Raw genomic sequence first — 18,068 nt, 5'->3', positions numbered from 1 at the left:
ACCAAGTCCCTACAGGCTTTGTACTGAACATTATGTTCTTTTGTATAGAATATCCCTTTGGCCAGTTCAAGCCAGCTGTCTTGGCCAGGCTCCCTCACAGCTTCTTGCGCATCTGCTCACTAGCAGGCAAGGGAAAATGAGGAATCTTTAATTTAGAATAAGCACTACTTAGCAACAACTAAAACATCAGTGTTATCCACAATATTCTCATACTAAATCCAAAACACAGCACTGAACCAGCTACTAGGAGGAAGATTCCTGACCTCAACTAAAGCCAGACCACGCAAAGGAGGAAGAAGTCAAGGTAGTTATATGACTGCCACTATAATCCCTAAAATATTCTTTGTTAACTTGGGTAAAGCAGCATCGGAAAAAATAAGAGGGCAGCTGTGTCAGGCTGGGTCCTACAGTTGGGTGAAGACTACAATCCCCTTCTCTGTGGCTCAGAAAACCAACCATATCCTGGGTTACATAAAAATTATGACCAGCTGGCCAAAGGAGACTATTCTGCCTCTCTGCTCTCCTCAGACGCCATCTGCAGCGCTGCATCCAGCTCTGGAGCCCCCAGCATAAGAAAGACATGGACCTGTTGGAATTTTGGAGGAGGTTCATTGAGATCCTCAGAGAGCTAAAGCACCTTTCCTTTGGAGAAAGGCTGAGAGAGTTGGTGTTGTTCAGCCTGGAGAAGGCTCTGGGGAGACCTTGCAGCAATACTTAAGGGACTCCCACATTAGAGCTGGAGAGGGACTTTTTACAAAAGTATGTAGAGATGGAACAAGGGGGAAAGGCCTCAGACTGAAAAGAGTAGATTTAGATTAGATACTACAAAAAAATTCTTTACTGTGAAGGTGATGAATCACTGGAACTGGTAACCCAGAGAAACTGTGGATGCCCCACCCCTTCAAGTGTTGAAGGTCATATTGGATGGGCCTTTAAGCAAACTGGTCTAGTGAAAGGTGTCCCTGCTCATGAAAGGGGGTTGAAATTGAATGGTCTTTAAAGATCCTTTCAACCCAAACCATTAAACCCAAATTCCATTGTAGTTTTCTATTGGTAGAAACCAACAGAAACCTCTAGAAGCTTCTGTCTATCCATGCTCATGGAAGACAAATTTGATTGTTAACAGTTAAACAGAAAGAAAAGATAATAGACTATTTCAGCTGGAAGAAACCTAGAGCAATCATCTAATCCAACTGCCTGAGCAATTCAAGCTGACCACAATTTAAAGCTTGTTTATAAGGTCATTGCCCAAATGCCTCAAAAACTGACAGGCTTGGGGCACTGACCTTCTCTCTGGGAAGCCTGTTCCAAAGTTTGACCACCCTCTCCCTAAAGAAGTGCTTGGTACTGTATAGTCTAAACCTCCCTGGCACAGACTTGAACCATTCCCACATTTCCTACCAATGGATACCAGAGAGAAGAGCTCAGTACCTCCCTCTCCCCTTCCCCTCCTCAGGAAACTGTGGAGAGCAGTGGGGTCACCCCTCAGCCTCCTTTGCTCCAAACAAGACAAGGCCAAAATCCTCAGTTGCTCCGCTTAAAACAATGCTTACAGCCCTTTCGCGGGCTTTGTTGCCCTCTTCTGGATATATGCAAGAAAGTCCATGGGATTGACATGTAGAAAGACGATCTCAAACACACCCATATAGCCTTTAACAGTTTTTCTTAATTTGACAAAGTTCTGGAATGGAGCAACTACCAGCTTCAATACCCTTCAAAGCATAAATCCAAAACTTACTCTGGAATTATAGTGTCAATCTGGGTTACACTGAATTTATCAGAACTGCACAATTAGAACAGTAGTTTACAATTCTGTCCTCTCAGAGCTCTGGTTCTACTGAAAGCTCATTCTGTATTCAGCTTGAAGGTTTTTTGTTTTGTTTTACATCTCTCCTCTGGCTATACTAAGTCTTCCTTTCAAGGTCAATTTGCTTTCCCAACAGTAACTAATTTAGCACTGCAATGCCACAGTGAGCTATGCCAAAATTATCTTCTCTATACTTCAGATTAGGATTCAGAATCATGAAGAAACTTTTTCTTGTTCATACGGGGAGTCATCAGGGAATACAAATCATGCATCTTCAGCCCCATTAACTGCAAGACCATGCCATCCATTTTAGAGTCAAAAATACTTCTGTATTTATTTCACTCATGAAACACATTAAATTATTATGTTCTTTTTAATAATCTGATTCTCATTCTTGATCTTTATCACTTAATTTCTGATTTTATTACTATCAAGTAAAGCTATTTTTAATTAAGAATGTTCCATAATCAAGGTATTTTTATTGATTTGATACTCTATGGTCTAAAAGGGCCTAAGTACCTCTCCAGATGTATTTTCATATTTGGACACAGCAACATTTTTTTCCCTATTCTTTACATCCAGTAGTATAATGAATGCTGTGGCCTTTCTTCCAAAAGATAGACTAATAAAACCAACGTAATAATCTGGGTTTTATGAAGCTCATGGTAGCTTTGGGTTTTATGTCTCAGAATTTGAGAGGGCTCAAGGGTTCAAAAGTTCCTAGGTGAGGTTCATATCTATATCCCTAAAAAGAGCACAGTAATAAATCCCTTTACTCTGTAAAATCTAAAAAAAAAAAAAAAAAAAAAAGAAAGAAAAAAAAAAAGAAAGAAAAAAAAAAGAAAAAAAAAAAAAAAAAGAAAAAAAAGAAAAAAAAAAAGTTTGCAATAAGTTACTCCTCTGCCCACAACAGAATCTTCTCTGGTACTGAGACCAGCATTCAGTCATTTTTATAAATGTACAAAGTCAAAGTTCCCAAATGCCTTTTCCACTCTTCTTAAACTAGGGCAATGTTTCCTCTTCCACAATTATTTTTTAACTATCCTAAATAGACTTTTATCCTTAAAAAGAGTTTGGTTAATCTTCTTAAGAGACAGTTAATCATTTCTTGTTTAGGCTTTCGATCCCTAATATGAGAAGGCCATAGAAGCAACATCATTATTTCATTTATTATTTGAAAGTACTTTAAGGGGAAGGGAACCACACAACAAAATCCACCCTACAGAGAAAACAGATAAGAGTTATTCCCTTAAAATTACAACAGCTCAGTGTCCACTTCCCTGGAAATACATTAGGATGGATATCACTCAGTATCACTCAGTATATCACTCATTATGGATTGAAACTTGCTGTCAAAAAAGAAGAATAATTACCCCAGTAAAAATAAATCCTTTTATTTTGTATCATTAGTTCATTTTTTCACATCACAAAAAGCAACAGTTCCATGTGCCTGGAAAGTTCCTGGGGACCGTAGGAGAAGAAAATAGTGATGGAGAAACTACTGATTTTTGCTGTGGCCTTGTGGTTTTGACATTGAGAGAGTAACTGTTTTCTCAAAACAGAATTTAAAGGTGATGGCGGGGAAGATGAGGAGAACATCCATGTGACATAAGATGAAGAGAGGCAAGGAAGAAAAACATACAGGGGAAAAAAAGGTGACTTAGGAGGACAAACAGGTATAAAGATTGAACTGCTCAAGAACACTAGCTTGTCACCTACAAATTATCCAACATCACATGCAGAACAGGCTTTTGTGTATTAGGTGAAGAGCACTAACATGCACTATTCCAGCATGGCTACATGAGACTGTCAGAGCCCATCGTCACAATGGCAAATGTTGCTTATCATCTTCTCACAGTAAAACTTCACAAAAATTATTTAAATATTTTAATAAAACAGAATTAAAATAATAATTTGACATAAATGTTTTCTATTCCCATCTGTTTCTTTTTTTTTTCTTTCTAATTTATGGAACCAGTATATTCTTTCCTCTAAACCTTTTTACCCCTATCCCTCAATGAAACTCCTTTCTAATTGGCTGCATACTAATGTGTGAATACCTACATAAAATAATGGGTTGTCTTCATGCCCATATTTTTATTATTTATTTTAAGAGTTGAGTCACATTGAAATGGTGCTTTAAATCAAAAGATCGTGTATTTCTGACAACCCTTGGCTGACATATATCACCCCTTATCACGTTAAAATGGACAAGAACATAGCAGGACATGATTTATTGCTGCCAGGATTGGCATTTTGAAGAATGACTCCATGAAAACTTTCAAAAACATCACTATGTTGATGACATTTGCTTCCAGTTTTGGGGTGGGTTTAAGGGCTCATTTTCCTCTCACAATCTGAAAGAAACTAAGTATCAAGCAAACAGAGTCTTTACCAGTAGAACAACTATCACAAATATCCACAGCTTCAGCTGTATCTAAAATTCCCAAGGGTATGCTCAATAAGTCTACTGAGATGTAGGAATGTTTCACAACTGAAGAACGGTTATTAAAAATTTTCATTTTCAAGAAGCTGTATAAAATATAAAATTACCAACATCACTAATCACTCACAAGAATAAGTGATCAATGGAATTTTTTACCTGTGTGGCCTTATTTTATGCAAAAACACCCTTCTCCTTCCAGGTATAGAATGAATTATGAAACAGATAACCTGGAGCACTGTATTCTTCTGGAAAGACAAAAAGATGATGAAAATAAATCAACCATTCCACAGAATATCAGTGACGACAAAAACCCACTGATTTTGGTGAGTTCTGCCCCTACAGGCAGTCACTGTTGCTGTAAAGCACTGATTCCAGCTAAAGCAAGCCAAAACGATCTTTTTGTACCCTTTGAATTATATAAGTTTCACAGGCTCACTTAAACACAAGACTGGAATTTGACAAGTGCCTGTTTCCTTTGGTATCTTGTGGGAGAAATTCTTGGTGTAAGAGCCAACATAATTTGCTAACCTGGATATTCTCACTCAGACGTTTACTTCTACTGGGTGGATTCAATTCTTCCTCTTTGGAATTGTATGAAAAAGTAAGCACAAAATGACTATCAGCTACATGTCAGCAGTTGAACTGATGTTTGCCAAAATACATGTAACACAGTACTTTGACAATATACAATAGATGTGCAGAAGGTACTCTAAGAATTGGATAAGCATACAAAAATACTTACCTGGATTACCACTTGATTCAAGAAGGCAGAAGAACTTGAAGCTTTAGAAGAACTTTCTAAATCAGAGAAGCACTAAAATTCCATTTTGAGGTGTGTCAATGTGGATTTTCTTATATTCATGTTTATTCATATTTACCTTTTAACCCATGTCAAGATTTAGGATCAACTATATACTTTACAACACTTCGTGGCAAGTAGGTCCTCATGGTATCTTAAATCTGATCCTTGCTGTTTTAATCTGTTTCTCATTTTTGTAAAAGAATGAGTAGACAGGATTACTTCCTCCATGTCTCCTATGATAAGATTAGAGGGAAGCTATAGAGACTAAATAGACTTCTTTCTCAAGGCAGAAGAAACTCTCCTCCATTTAACCATTTCTTTAGCAAAGCTATTCCACATAAATCTGAACATCTATAATGAGCTGCACATCCATTTAAGGAAAAAGCCAATGACTGTGAGACCTCCTCACCCCTACTTTCTTGCAGGACAGTTTCCATTTTCTCCTGGTCTGGCTTGATCTTGAGGCAGTAATCTGAAAAGGAATAGGTCATCTTGCACAAGACATCTCTGTGTTTTAGAGCGGATGGGTTAATGCCAGCCTCAACTTCTATTGCTTTAACAGTGACTCTCCAACACCTACAAACGTGGTGAAAGCAGTTTCTCAGAGGACAGATAAGGTAAAATGTTGGTCCCTTCCTTCCAGTAAGCTGTGATCCATTTAGGCAAATTAGACATTACTTTCAGTCCCTACCCAGGAAATATCCAACAGCATGTTATGGCCCAACAAAGGGAACTGAAAGGAAAATACTTAGCACACTATTAAAACTGCCCCACAAAAGTGTCAACACATAAGACTTCCTTTTTTTTTACCTGAGGAATTTGCCTAATTTGTAAAGAACAAACATTCTCTTGCTGTTATTTTTTTACACTCATTTATATGTTCTGGGGATAGTTTGTGAACAGGTACAATAATTCTCGTTGATTCAGATCATATTTCCAAGTACACATTTGCTATATGTTTTCAAAGCCATTTTGGCCCATCAATGTCCAAATATATTTCATAAGTGAGAAATCTCACACCTCCAAAATGTACTTGCCTATTTCCAGAACTGCTGACAGATACCCAACTCTATTGAGAGCACATATATGTGAATTGAGTCTGCCAGGATGCAAAATCTGCTATTTCAGTGAATTCCATTAATTGAGTCAAAACACACTAGAAATTTCAATCTTTCTGAATCCTTTTGGAAAAAGTTCTTTCTGCAAGAAACCGCTCTTAAAGCTGCCTCCCACAGAGAAGGGCAGAAGCCAGTAGTCTAATTCAGCAAGGCTGATCATGCACAGTTTGCTAGCCTTTCCTCTGCTCTAAGAGAACTCCATTGAGGACAAAAAGAAAGGATACAACTAGACAAAAATCTAATTTCATCCCATATAAAATCTTGAAATCTTTTAATCCCATTTAAACAAGCTTCAGACTGTGAATATCCTCCAAGAAGATTCAAAATTCTTTCTGTGCAAAGATGCAGAATAAGTGATTCAATTAGGTAGGGACAAGAGGACATAAATGAGTTTTGAGGAATGCTTCAAGCAGTGGAAGAATCTTATAACTGATGGGAGGGAATGAAAAAGAACGAGACAGACTCTTATCAGTGATGCCCTCTGAGAAGAGACAGTGAGCAGAGATTAAAACACAAAGTTACATCTGAATAGAACAAAACCCTTTTTTACCATTTGGGTGGCCAAAAACAGGCTGCCCATAGGGACTGGGAGGTCCCCATCTGCAGATATGCTTCAGAGTCAATTGGGCAACGTCCTGGGAAATCTGTGGTATCTAATCCTGCTTCAACAACAGGCTTGGCCCAGACAATCTCCAGAAGTCTCTTATGATCTCAACCATTCTGTGCTTCTGTAGTGAAGAGATAGGAGGAGAAAGATACCTCTGCTGTAAAAGCCACAGTTTAGCTGCACAGGCAGCATGTAACAAAGTTCCAAAGATCTCAGTGGTGGGACAGACCCAGCACTAAACTTTGACTTGATAACCCTTGCAGCCAAGCAGGACTCAGTGCCACATCAGCATGAGCACAGGGTCTTAAGTTAGCACAGTCTTGTTAGAGATCACCTGTATCTGTCTATAAAAAATGGAAATACTTCTCATACCTCTCAAAAGAAAGTCAGGTAGCAGGAAAAAAATCATATGCCTCCCTTCCCTTTGGGTTTGGTTTTTGGTTTTGCTTTGGTTTTGGTGCTTGTTTTTTTGGGGTTTTTTTTGGTGGGTTTTTTTTTTTTTGGGGGGGGGGGGGTGGTTTTTATTTGGTTTGTTTTTTGGTTGTTGGTTTTTTTGCAGTAAGAGGGGTCAGGTTTTTTTTAATATATCTGTCAGTAGAACCAACAAATCTGCTGCATTCCCCTAGGAGTTTTCACTGGGAAAGTGCTTCTAGTTCAGAACTTCTCAGTCCTAAGGCTATCTTGGCCAGCTAGCTGTAGCCTCCTCAGCAGCTTCTGCCACTGCAGAGCTTTAATGCATTTTTTCTGTTCTTCTGCAATTTACTGAAGAGAATCAGCAACACAATCAATGATTTAAAATAAGAATGAGCTAGAGCTAGTTTATAGCATATTTCATTCTTTCCCAAAGAGACATGAAATTGAGAAAAGCAGCTTATAATACCATATAATTTCTTAGTATCAGACAGAAAAGGAGGTTGTTTTTATGGTCTGAAAACGTATTCCTTCCAAATAGAAAGGAATAAATTGAAATAAAATTATTCCATTGAGCTTTTTGATTCAATAATTTCAAACATACACCTTTACCTATTTAGATACATTATTGTTCTTCTATATTTGAGGGTTCATTCTCTGTTAGTCAGGAATCAACATCCAAACAGGTTTTGACCTAAAATAAAGCTCCAAGCCACTCACTGGTCCTCCTTTAATATATACAGCAAGTATAGTCCCCACTCACAGAAAATCTCAGATATAAACATTTTAGGTCCATGTGTAGTTGTTCCATTGTGCTCTTAATGTTTCTCAACACAAATATATTTCCAAACAAATATAAAATAAAATTTTCATGTGATTATTAAAAGAAAGAAAACAAAACAAACAAAAAAAATTAGCAGCATGCACACAGATAAAGAATGCTACTGCTCTACTTTCTGGGTGACTTCAGAGCAGGAACTTTTTTTCCTTCAGAAATCTATATTTAAACACCTAGATTTACAAATTCTCACAGCATGACTAAGTCAGTTTGCATAATACAGGCTACATAGAGATTTCACTCTGGGATTCCACACCTGCCCCTACAGTCATTGACCTCTGGTTTAAGCCTGCCATGCCTCAGAAAATTCTGTTATTTGGTCTGTCTACAAGGGAGAGAGAAAAGAAGACCACACAGGTTTCCATTCTAAGCTGCAATCCACCTAGTCTTATTTAACTGTTACAGTTATTTTAATGCCCAGATTGCAAAAGCAACACCTGTTTTAAATGGCTAAAACCTGGTCTCTAATGAATTACATGTTACTCCTTAAAGACGTGGAAGATATTTTGATACATTTCCATAAAATTTCCCTTAACATTCCTCTACTCCCCAGAAAAAAAAGAGATGATTCTCCTTTACAGCTGTTTACATTTGTCTCCATCACAATTATTATTGCATGCACTAGGACACTGACACACTCTACCACATCACACACCCACAGAGATACAATTTGGCAACCAGAGAGGAGTAAACAGGGTTAACCCTCCTCTGAAACACTGGAAACTGGCCAAGGTTAAAAATATGAGAGGTGAGGTGTGATAATCCTGTCAGAGGCATTGAAGCCTGTCAAGCATTAAACTAATCGTCACCTTTTGGAACAAGAATGGGAGAGTTTGAGGCACAGCAACTAAATAACCACTGAGCTCCAGGTAAAAGCAATAGGCAAAAAGTTTGCTGAGCAGTTGAAGGTGGAAGAGACACAAGGGACAGAGGACTACGTAACTTCTGTAAACCTAGCAAAGACCAGAGAAGGTACTAGGAGATGAGGAAAGCTTTCAAGCAGAATAATGAATGATATGGCAAAGACAATTCTGGAGCTCACACTGCCTGCCAGCAAGTCAGTTCCCTCAACTGTGTTAAAGCTCTGGCATTATAAGCTCGATTTTTCCACTTTCTGGTATGTTACCACAAATTATCTCTGGACTTGAAAGGCAACAAACCTTCCGCCAAGCTGCCCTGCAACTGACCAAAAGTGAAGAGGCTGGGTGCCTGTGCAACTCCAGGCAGATCTGGCTTAGTTGCACCTATGACAGAAACCAAGCGTGCAAGTTTTTATGTATGCTAAGTATGTAACCTGCATAAAAACAGTGCCTCGAAATGTTTGGCTGTTTTCTATGACATGAAGACCTTAGTTACAATAAATAGGGTGTTTTAGTAGGGCAGGGATAGGCACTGGGTGATACAGATTCTAAAATCAAGACTGCATCATAAGTTCAGGTTTCCTGTTAAAAAAAAATAAGTAGCAACTCTGGATAGGCATTCCTTATTTTGTAGAAATGTTATGTCTTAATCAGTAAATCTAAAAATAGTTCAGAAGCTTCTCTCCTGATTTTCCACATGCTGGGTACTAGCAGTCTGTCTTATAATTCTGTTCTAAACATCATGCCCCAAGTGAGCTCTGCATGTAATTTTAAAGTCACCTACTGAAATCTTTATATTCTATGTGCTGCCAGAAGGGTCTCCCCCAGTAGTGAAGGTGCTTTTCTGTATTCAGGTGCACAGACACTTAAACATACCTATACATCCTGGCTCAGAACATATGTATGCTTTTTATTCTGTGTGCTTCTCCTTGAGTGGCTGAGTCAAGCATGATGGATTAGAGCTGCTGTTTAAACATGAAGTCATTCAATGGCAGTCTGACAGAGGGAATCTGCCTAAAAAAGTCCTCCGTGACCTGGTATTTTGAGCCAAATAAATCAGTTCAAGCATTTTCTCAAGTTTCTCTGAATGATACTTTGCTAAAACTTCTACATACCATCCTAAAAGTCATCTTGATTAAATGCTATAGCCAATGCCTGAAATTCAGCAGTAGTTGAGAAAAAGTAGAAGAGTGCTATGTATATCATGGCCAAACTCTTGAATGTTATTTCTCCTAGTTAGCTATAAACCTAGCATAACCACTTCCTTCTTTGTATGCTTGGCTAATAGAAGTAGCACATGAAAAACCCTGACCAAGACAGCTGTTAGCACTATAAAACTCCGTGTTTTAAGATATCAAGATAAAGGCTTGCAGAGGCAAGCTGAACTGCCAGCCAGAAATTACACCTCTATCTGATATGGCTTTTGGTGATTATCTGTCTGCACTGCTTTCAGCTGTTTCCAAGAATATAGAAGTGCTCTTTCATTTGCATGGATGTTCTTTTCCATTCTGTTTCAGACAAATAGCTGCTATCAGTTACTCATTGCTTTTGGAATCAGGCCCTCAGATGTGAAGCAGCTCTTCAGCAAGGCTGACTCTGACAAGAACTTTTCAAAATATTTTTTATCTGAAACACAGTGTACCTTTTGCAATCCACAATGGTATGCCAACATGCACCTTAATTATTGTCATTTACAAAAAGCCACAGTTTGTCTGGTTTTATGAGACTATTACAGAGAGGAGGAAAAAAATCCCACTATGCAGTTGTAGCACAATGTATAAACATAAAAGTATAGCACAGGACTCCAGAGTCTCTTTTTCAGAAGCTTACTGCCTTACCATTACTCATTCTGAATTTTGGTGAGTTTGCTAATAGTCTCTATTTTTAAATTACTGTTCCTCAAAAACCAGTGTGGGCCATGCTTATGAAATCATGGCAATCTTCTTAAGATTCCAACCTTTCGCTTTTTATTAAAGCCATTGATTACAGTTGGACTAAACAAAGAGGATATCGCTACAGTAAAACTATTCAATAAGGGTTTGAGTTAAGAAAATTTAATTCAAATATCAGGAATATCCACATTATAAAAAAATACATAGTATGTACCTGGGGCAAAGGCAGCTGTTCTCTTGATCACTCAAAGATAGGCACATTTAAGTTGTGGTGGGGGTAGAGTTAAGGGGACAGAGAATTCTTTAGTTTAGGGTTCCCCCCTAACCCCACAAAAAAAAAAAGAAAAGTGATTTGGAGAAATAACCACATATTCATAAAGCAATCCTGCACTGCCAAATCTTCTGTGGTAGAAAAAGGCTCTCAATAAATAAAATCCATTCAGACCTAAATATTATAATTTGAAACTATGTTTCTTGCAAGTATACTAGCCTTACTAGTATATTAGAAAGCGTGCTTTAAGGGTAAATATATTAGAATCAGAAAGGCTCTAGGAGTATGGGATTTGCAGTGACCTATTTGTTTTCATGGCATCTCATCTCCCAGTTAAAAAAAAAAAAAAAAAAAAAAAAGAACCACAAACAAACACTCCACAAGCAGTCCCAGCAATCTAGCAACAGTTCTCAGCATGGTCCTCTTTTCCCACCCCGAGTCAAATGTTTCCCTTTCTTGAAAAGGATGTGGGCGATTCCTAACCACTGAAGTAATCAAGAGTAGCTTGAAGATGCATAAGCAAATTCAGTAATTTGAGGTGAGATTAAAGCCATCATTTAAAATATGTTTTACTAAACACATTTTAAAAACATCTTGGGACAATTTTGAGGTCACCAAGGTAAAGACTGCAATTCAGTGCTGCACAGATAGAGCTACTGATTTGATTTCCAGGAAGCCCAAGTGCCAGGCTTCATATGGTTTAATAGCCTTCACTGACAGCGGCTTAGTCACTGAGATGCTTGTGGCAACAGTGAGATTTTAAGCACCTCTTGCAGAGAATTCAGCTCCACATATTCAGTGCATGAAATATGAATATCCATTGTGATGAAGAAACTCTTGGAGCAATTAAAGGAAAATATTCTTTCACTTTAATGTCCACAATTGCCTAAACGGGGAATGTTCCTCCCTGCATGAACAACTTCTGACCACCTGACAAAGGCTCCAAGATGAATTAAATTACCTGTAATTAGCTAAAAGAAAAATTACCTTGATATTCTTACAGACTAAAAGGTGGGAACGTGAGGGGTAGCCAGGTCAGTGGATCTTAAACCTCTGCTAGGAAGACAAGATCACCATGTGATTAGCAGTGCTATGAGAATCACCAGCACTCACCACAGATCCCATCTACCTCTTGGATATTGAAAAAATACAGAAAACAACTGCATGATTGATGATAATTGCTCTGATATCTTGACTGGAATAAGCAATGAACAACTATCCGTTGAATCTGACACCTGAAGAAGCCATGTGAGACCAATGTCTCCTCCAGCTCCAAATATATGTGTGATTGTAGATCACATTCTGGCCACACTTATTTGGAAAGATATTAGAGGTTTCATTCTGCCATTAGAGATCACATTCTGACCACACTTATTTGGACAGAGGTTACAGAAGCTCTTAAACCTTTTGCAAAGATATTATTAGAGTGGTGAGCAGTGCTACATCATCCCTTCAACAAGGGCAATGGATAAATGCTTCCTACTTTTTCCCTAGGAATATGAGGAATACACCCTTTCTACTCTTCACTGATTTATTGTTTTAATATGAGAGATTTTTAGGTTGCACCAGCCCTAAAGGCCTAAAAATCAGGCCTTCAGGGCAGGTGAGCAGAACCCACAGTGACAGAAGGGGCAAAATTCTGATATTCTTTGCTCAGCCAGTGCCTGAAGATTTGGCTTTGACTCTCCCAGGGCTCACATGAAAGATTTTCCTTCTGCCTTCTTTGCCTCAGCTTAGCCACAGAGTAATAGACAAACTGCTGAAATCAGATTTCTTACTGGCATCAGGCAACCCTTCTATTTTGCTCTCTCTGGAAGATGAGGGCAGAGCATCTCTCTGTCAGTCAGTCCTTGGGTGGCCACAGACAAGTCAGCCTTATGGGCTGTTCAAGAGGTGACAAACGGCCACAGGTTGAAATGAATCAATGCCTGATAGTTTCATTTTGGAGCAAGGCTGCCAATACAAATGGGAATTGTCACAGTAGCTCTCAGGTTTGACCAGGGATCATTTAATACATTTCAGCTACTTAAAGGCAGGATGTCCATTCAGCATTGCATTACAAGGTGCCAATATCATGGAAGCGCTCTGTATTTAATCAGCTGTCACCAATTTGGAGTTTTCCAGAGAAAACTATCCTCAATTCCAAATTACCTTTCATACTGCATTCAGGGAAGATGTCCAGATCAAATGTTGTACTTTGTGTCTCATAATGATGTATAAGAAATTGAAGCAGGATGTAATTTAGGGATTGTATTTCTTTTTCCTCTAATTAAAAAATATTTTAGTTTCCACTTTATACTAATGCAAATGTCATTACTACAGACCCAGAAAATTTTACTGTTGAGTATGGGCAAATGTAATGGGCTGAAACAGAGTATCATGGAAAAACTATGCAAATCACCATGTACAGTAAATCAAGCTAATAGGCAGACTTCATCTTTCTTCCACAAAGGTCAAATATAGCCTGCAGTCAGCAAAGAAAGAAAGAAAGAAAGAAAAGAAAGAAATTAAAAACGAAGGAGAAAAAAAAAAAGACACTACTGCTCAGCAAGGAAATTTAATGGCAATGCATTCACAGAATGTAAGTACAAAGGCACTAAATAGTGGTGGCAGATTTGTCTTTGCAGATGGCATAAGTGAGAATCTTACAAAAAATTCCTTTTGACACTATTATGTGCACCTAGTCTGCCCATTTCTGGTTTCTCCACTTTGGCAAAAGTCACAGTTTAAGAAGGGAAAAAACAGAATCGTGCAAAACAGACAACAAAGTTCAATGCAAAGTACGTACTAAAAAGCAGACCAAAAGGTGACTCAGTCAAGATCTGTCAGTACCTACAGGTCATGGGTTTTGTAAAGAGCATTCTATTCTATTCCATCTGGGTGGAGCAGAATTGCTTATCTTTGCCCAAATGGGTCAGTGTCCCTTATCAGATGGTGGAGTGCTATTTATCTCTCTTCATCGTTTCACTACTTCCAAGGGAATGTCTTCTGCTAATGGACCATTAAGAGCTCATCAATGACATTACACATTACACTGCACTATTGTAAGCTGCTCCACACAGGGAGGAGGAGCCAAACCATCTTAACCTAGATAAAAAGGAGCCACAGACCCACCAGGTATCCAGTTTTTCCACCGGAACCCTGGAGGAAGACTGGACCCATCTCACCATTACTGGACCCTTTTTTTTTTTTTTTTCAACAGGACCGTCTCTACTCCAACAGAACCACATCTGCCACTCCAGGAGGGCTTACTTTGGACTGCTTCCAACACCCTGACCAACAGGGTGTCAGGTTGTATTTCTGACTCTGTCAGGGGTTTTGTTTTTTGGGTTTTTTGTGGGTTTTTTTCTAGGATTTCTTGTTTGTTTATTTGTTTGCTTATTCTTCTGTACTACAACATCTGTATTTTTATATCCCTAGTAAAGAACTGCTATACCTATTCCCAAAATCTTTGCCTGACAGCCTTTTAATTGCAAATTTATGATAATTTAGAAAAGAGGGGGAGGGGCTTACATTTTAAGGGAGACTCCAATCCTCCCTGGCAGATACCTGTCTATCTAAACCAAGACACTACACCATCAACTAACCTCTGACAGTAGATGGCCCTTTACCACAAACAAGAAAAATACAGCAAAACACCATGTTTGGAAGCTGAAGATAGGCTGATTCAGACTAGAAATACATTTTCCCTTTTGGCCAAAAATATGTTGTACCCTTTTGAATTTGGAAAATATGTTGTACCCTTTTAATCAACAACAACAAAAACAACAACAACAAAAAAACCTGTTATACAGTACCTTATAGTTCTAGAATAAAAGATTCCTCATTTTCCATGTTTTGTATAAGTTTAACACCACTCCTAAACTACACAGGAGAACAATTTTCTTGGAGTGTGATTCTTTTCACATTTGCCTAGACTAAAGCTGTGACCTTTTTTTTTTTTTGCCTTCAGTACTACAAATCCCTGTCCAGAGTCCAGCTTGCTCTATATTGCACAGTACAAGTTCACAGGCGTCCTGTTCCTTGAGCTCCACCAAGCAGTCACATACATACTTGCAGAGGGTATCAACGAAACTACTATCTCTGGATATTAGTCCTGGAACCAATTGCTCTGATCCTCTCTGGTTTGCCTTGGGCAGCATTCCTTTTATGTACTTTACAGAAAAATACTCTTTTGTTTAGGTCAGGCTTCTCTCCTTTAGTCATGGCCCATCAGCTGCCATCAAAGGTGAGAATCTTCCACATGCTCACAACTCCAAATCTCCTCAACTCAACCTCTACATTAAAAGGTGAAATGTCTAGAATAGATTCCCATCTACCTGGACAGAGTGTGTAGGTCCAGATTTCTAACAACTTGGCTATCTGCCCTGCTGCATTCACATCTGGTTAGCCTACAGTCAAACATCACTTCAGTATGTAGGTTAAAATAATTGTGTAACACTTAATTTTAAAACCTTGTCATATACAAACCTCATCTGCTGAAATCCCAGAGAAGTTGGGATGTCATTGGGTGCAGATACCAAAATGTACTAGATTTTTGGATTTTATACTAACAGTTTCCATCATTCATAAAAACTAAATGGTAAAAATACTCTATCACTTTTTATTCCAAAAGAACCACAGAAATATGGATGCCACTAGGTAATAGGCTGAGTTAATTAAAGACAGTTTTGAAAGGCAGGAATTTTCCACTGAAGCCAGTGGGAGCTGGGGAGAAAAAGCCACACATCAGGATCAGATTATTCACTAATTCTCCTCTTACCTCTGTTCATGTTCATGTTGACAAAAACAATGTGATGAAATGCTATTGCTCAGTGATCAATTTTCAAATTAAGGTGTTACAGAAATCTATCATTTCTGTTTCTAAGCACCAGCTGTAGCTATGCCACATTGAATACATTTGCTTCTGCATAATTCTTTCTAAAGCTGGCATTGCTTAGCCTTCTCAGACAGCAGGTTTTCACCTTGAGTAATACCTTCAGTTATCTTGTGCTACCTTTGGGCACTGTGTTATTCTTTCTCTAGTCTCTTCATCCCTTGGACGAAGAGCTTTCAAGCAAGGGCTAATCTTCACTCAGTATGGCACAGTTCACAGACTAACATGGTTCAATCTTTTCTCCAAAAATCAATGTAATTTCTCAGACATGCTTTTCCTGCATTTTTCCCCTCTGAATACTTGCAGCAGGGCAGAAGGAATGCGCTGTCCACAGTGGAATGAAAAAGAAAATGCTATTCCCTTTTGTCCCAATTTTGGAGTCTATACATAATAAAAATCTAAAATCAATTACATTTTGTAGACATTTTTAGGAGCCATTAAACTCTGAGAAACAATTTAATCAAAATTCTAATAACAGGAGTAACGACATCTCATTATAAAACACTTTCACAAACTCTAGTATTCTAAAAGCTGTACAAAGGATATGATTCCAATCACTGTTTCCCACAGAAATTTAGAAAAGCTATAGATCACTCCTTATCGTCATCATGGGGAAGCACACACAGATTAGTAGAAGATGAGAATTAAGTCCAAGTTCATCTGTGGCTCAGAAGGAAAGTGTGTTTTAGTAAGCTTACTAAAGGACAGGTGTTTAACAACATTCAATATTGATTTTATTTTCATGGTCCCGTGGAACTCAGTAGATTTTTTTTTTTAGCACACTAAAACTTTTAACACTAAATGCTTCTAAAATGGTCTTTAAATATCCATGAAGAACTTCAAAAGGTCATTGGAAGAGTCAGATGCATTAGAGTGAAAAAATATAGCTGTACTGAAGTCTCATTCTGCAAAACATTTTCAGATTTTGTATGGAATACTGTGTCATCTTTTGGTTCAATTCTTTTTTTTTTTCTTTTAAAAGAAAGGTTTCTGGGCTGAACTACGGGCAAGCACCACGCTGCCTTAAATCATCTCTCTTGCCTGGTTTTTCTTTTTCCCCAATTAAATTATATTCTTAATACTCTGAGCTGCCATGAAGTGCCCTAAGGGCAGTTGCACCAGAGTGCTACCTGCACCAGTCTTTGGAGACGTGACAGTGTCACACCACACTTTATCTTCACAGACCAAGCCTGCAAGAGTTTAACAGGAGACAGGCTGCAATACATCCCATCCACAACCAAAAACTTAAAGCTGTCTTTAAATACCACTTTCACCTATCACACCTACTCATAACAGGACACATATGCATCAGTGCTGCTCTTCCTGATCAAATATGTTTAAGTATAGGTATAACCCTTAATTTAATAACATACCAGGTTGCAAAAGCGTGCTTAAAGAAACCTATCCTTACAGGTTTGCAACTATAGGTAGGGCAGTGGTGGGCACATACTACAGGCTGGACATTGAAAATCTAATCTATTCTAAAAATCCAAGGCTTTTGTTTTACCTATTAAACTGTCTTTATCTCAACCCATGAGTTCTCACTATTGACCTTCAAATTCTCTCCCCATCCCACCAGGGGGGAAGGAATGAACAGCTGTGAGGTACTTGGTTGTTGGCCAGGGTTAAACCATGATACTGAGGAATTACAAATACCTAAAGAAATATCACTATATTCTCTAAAATTGAGGACATACTGAGGAAGATTAAGAGTTTGGTTCCATGGTATCGCAAAGCACAAGCTATGGAGCAAGAGTGAAAAATTACTTTATTTACCGAGAATCAATCTTAAGCTAAAATATAATTCCAACTTGAAACCACGAGGTCAGTAGTATGTATTTATAGAATTGTAGCCTAATTAACTACTGGTAATTAAATCTATAAATAAATGGAAGAAGAATAGATCACATTTTGTTTAACTGCCTTAATTAAAAGCTGGAAGCTAGCAAGTCGGACATATTGCCTGCTTTCAGTGAGTTAACATTGATAAAGTTTGCTATGAAGTTAATATTCTTGATCCTGGCACATTACCACACTGCTGTTATTCATGAGGAAGAGAAGCCCTTCAGCCAGCTATCATGACATTATTCATATCACATTAATCATCCTCTAGGTACTTAAAAGAAATTGCCAATTCATC

The 18,068-nt window shown here is 38.2% G+C and overlaps 1 long non-coding RNA gene across 2 annotated transcripts in view; it reads right to left on the bottom strand.

Moving 5' to 3' along the window:
* Nucleotides 1-18,068, bottom strand: part of LOC136287663 (uncharacterized) — a 139,240-nt gene that overhangs the window by 25,994 nt on the left and 95,178 nt on the right. Inside the window, exon 3 of one of the 2 annotated variants that reach the window (XR_010720243.1) lies at nt 6,444-6,901. The exons of the other annotated variant lie outside the window; for it this stretch is intronic. This is a non-coding gene — a long non-coding RNA (uncharacterized lncRNA). Of the gene's footprint in view, nt 1-6,443; nt 6,902-18,068 lie in introns of those variants that run through there. 2 annotated transcript variants of the gene reach the window in all.

The sequence above is a fragment of the Chamaea fasciata genome, unplaced genomic scaffold (assembly GCF_029207755.1).
Source record: "Chamaea fasciata isolate MVZ Bird 193981 ecotype frontalis unplaced genomic scaffold, bChaFas1.0.hap1 SCAF_3, whole genome shotgun sequence".
Lineage (NCBI taxonomy): Eukaryota > Metazoa > Chordata > Aves > Passeriformes > Sylviidae > Chamaea > Chamaea fasciata.
This window is presented reverse-complemented; position numbering and strand designations above follow the sequence as displayed.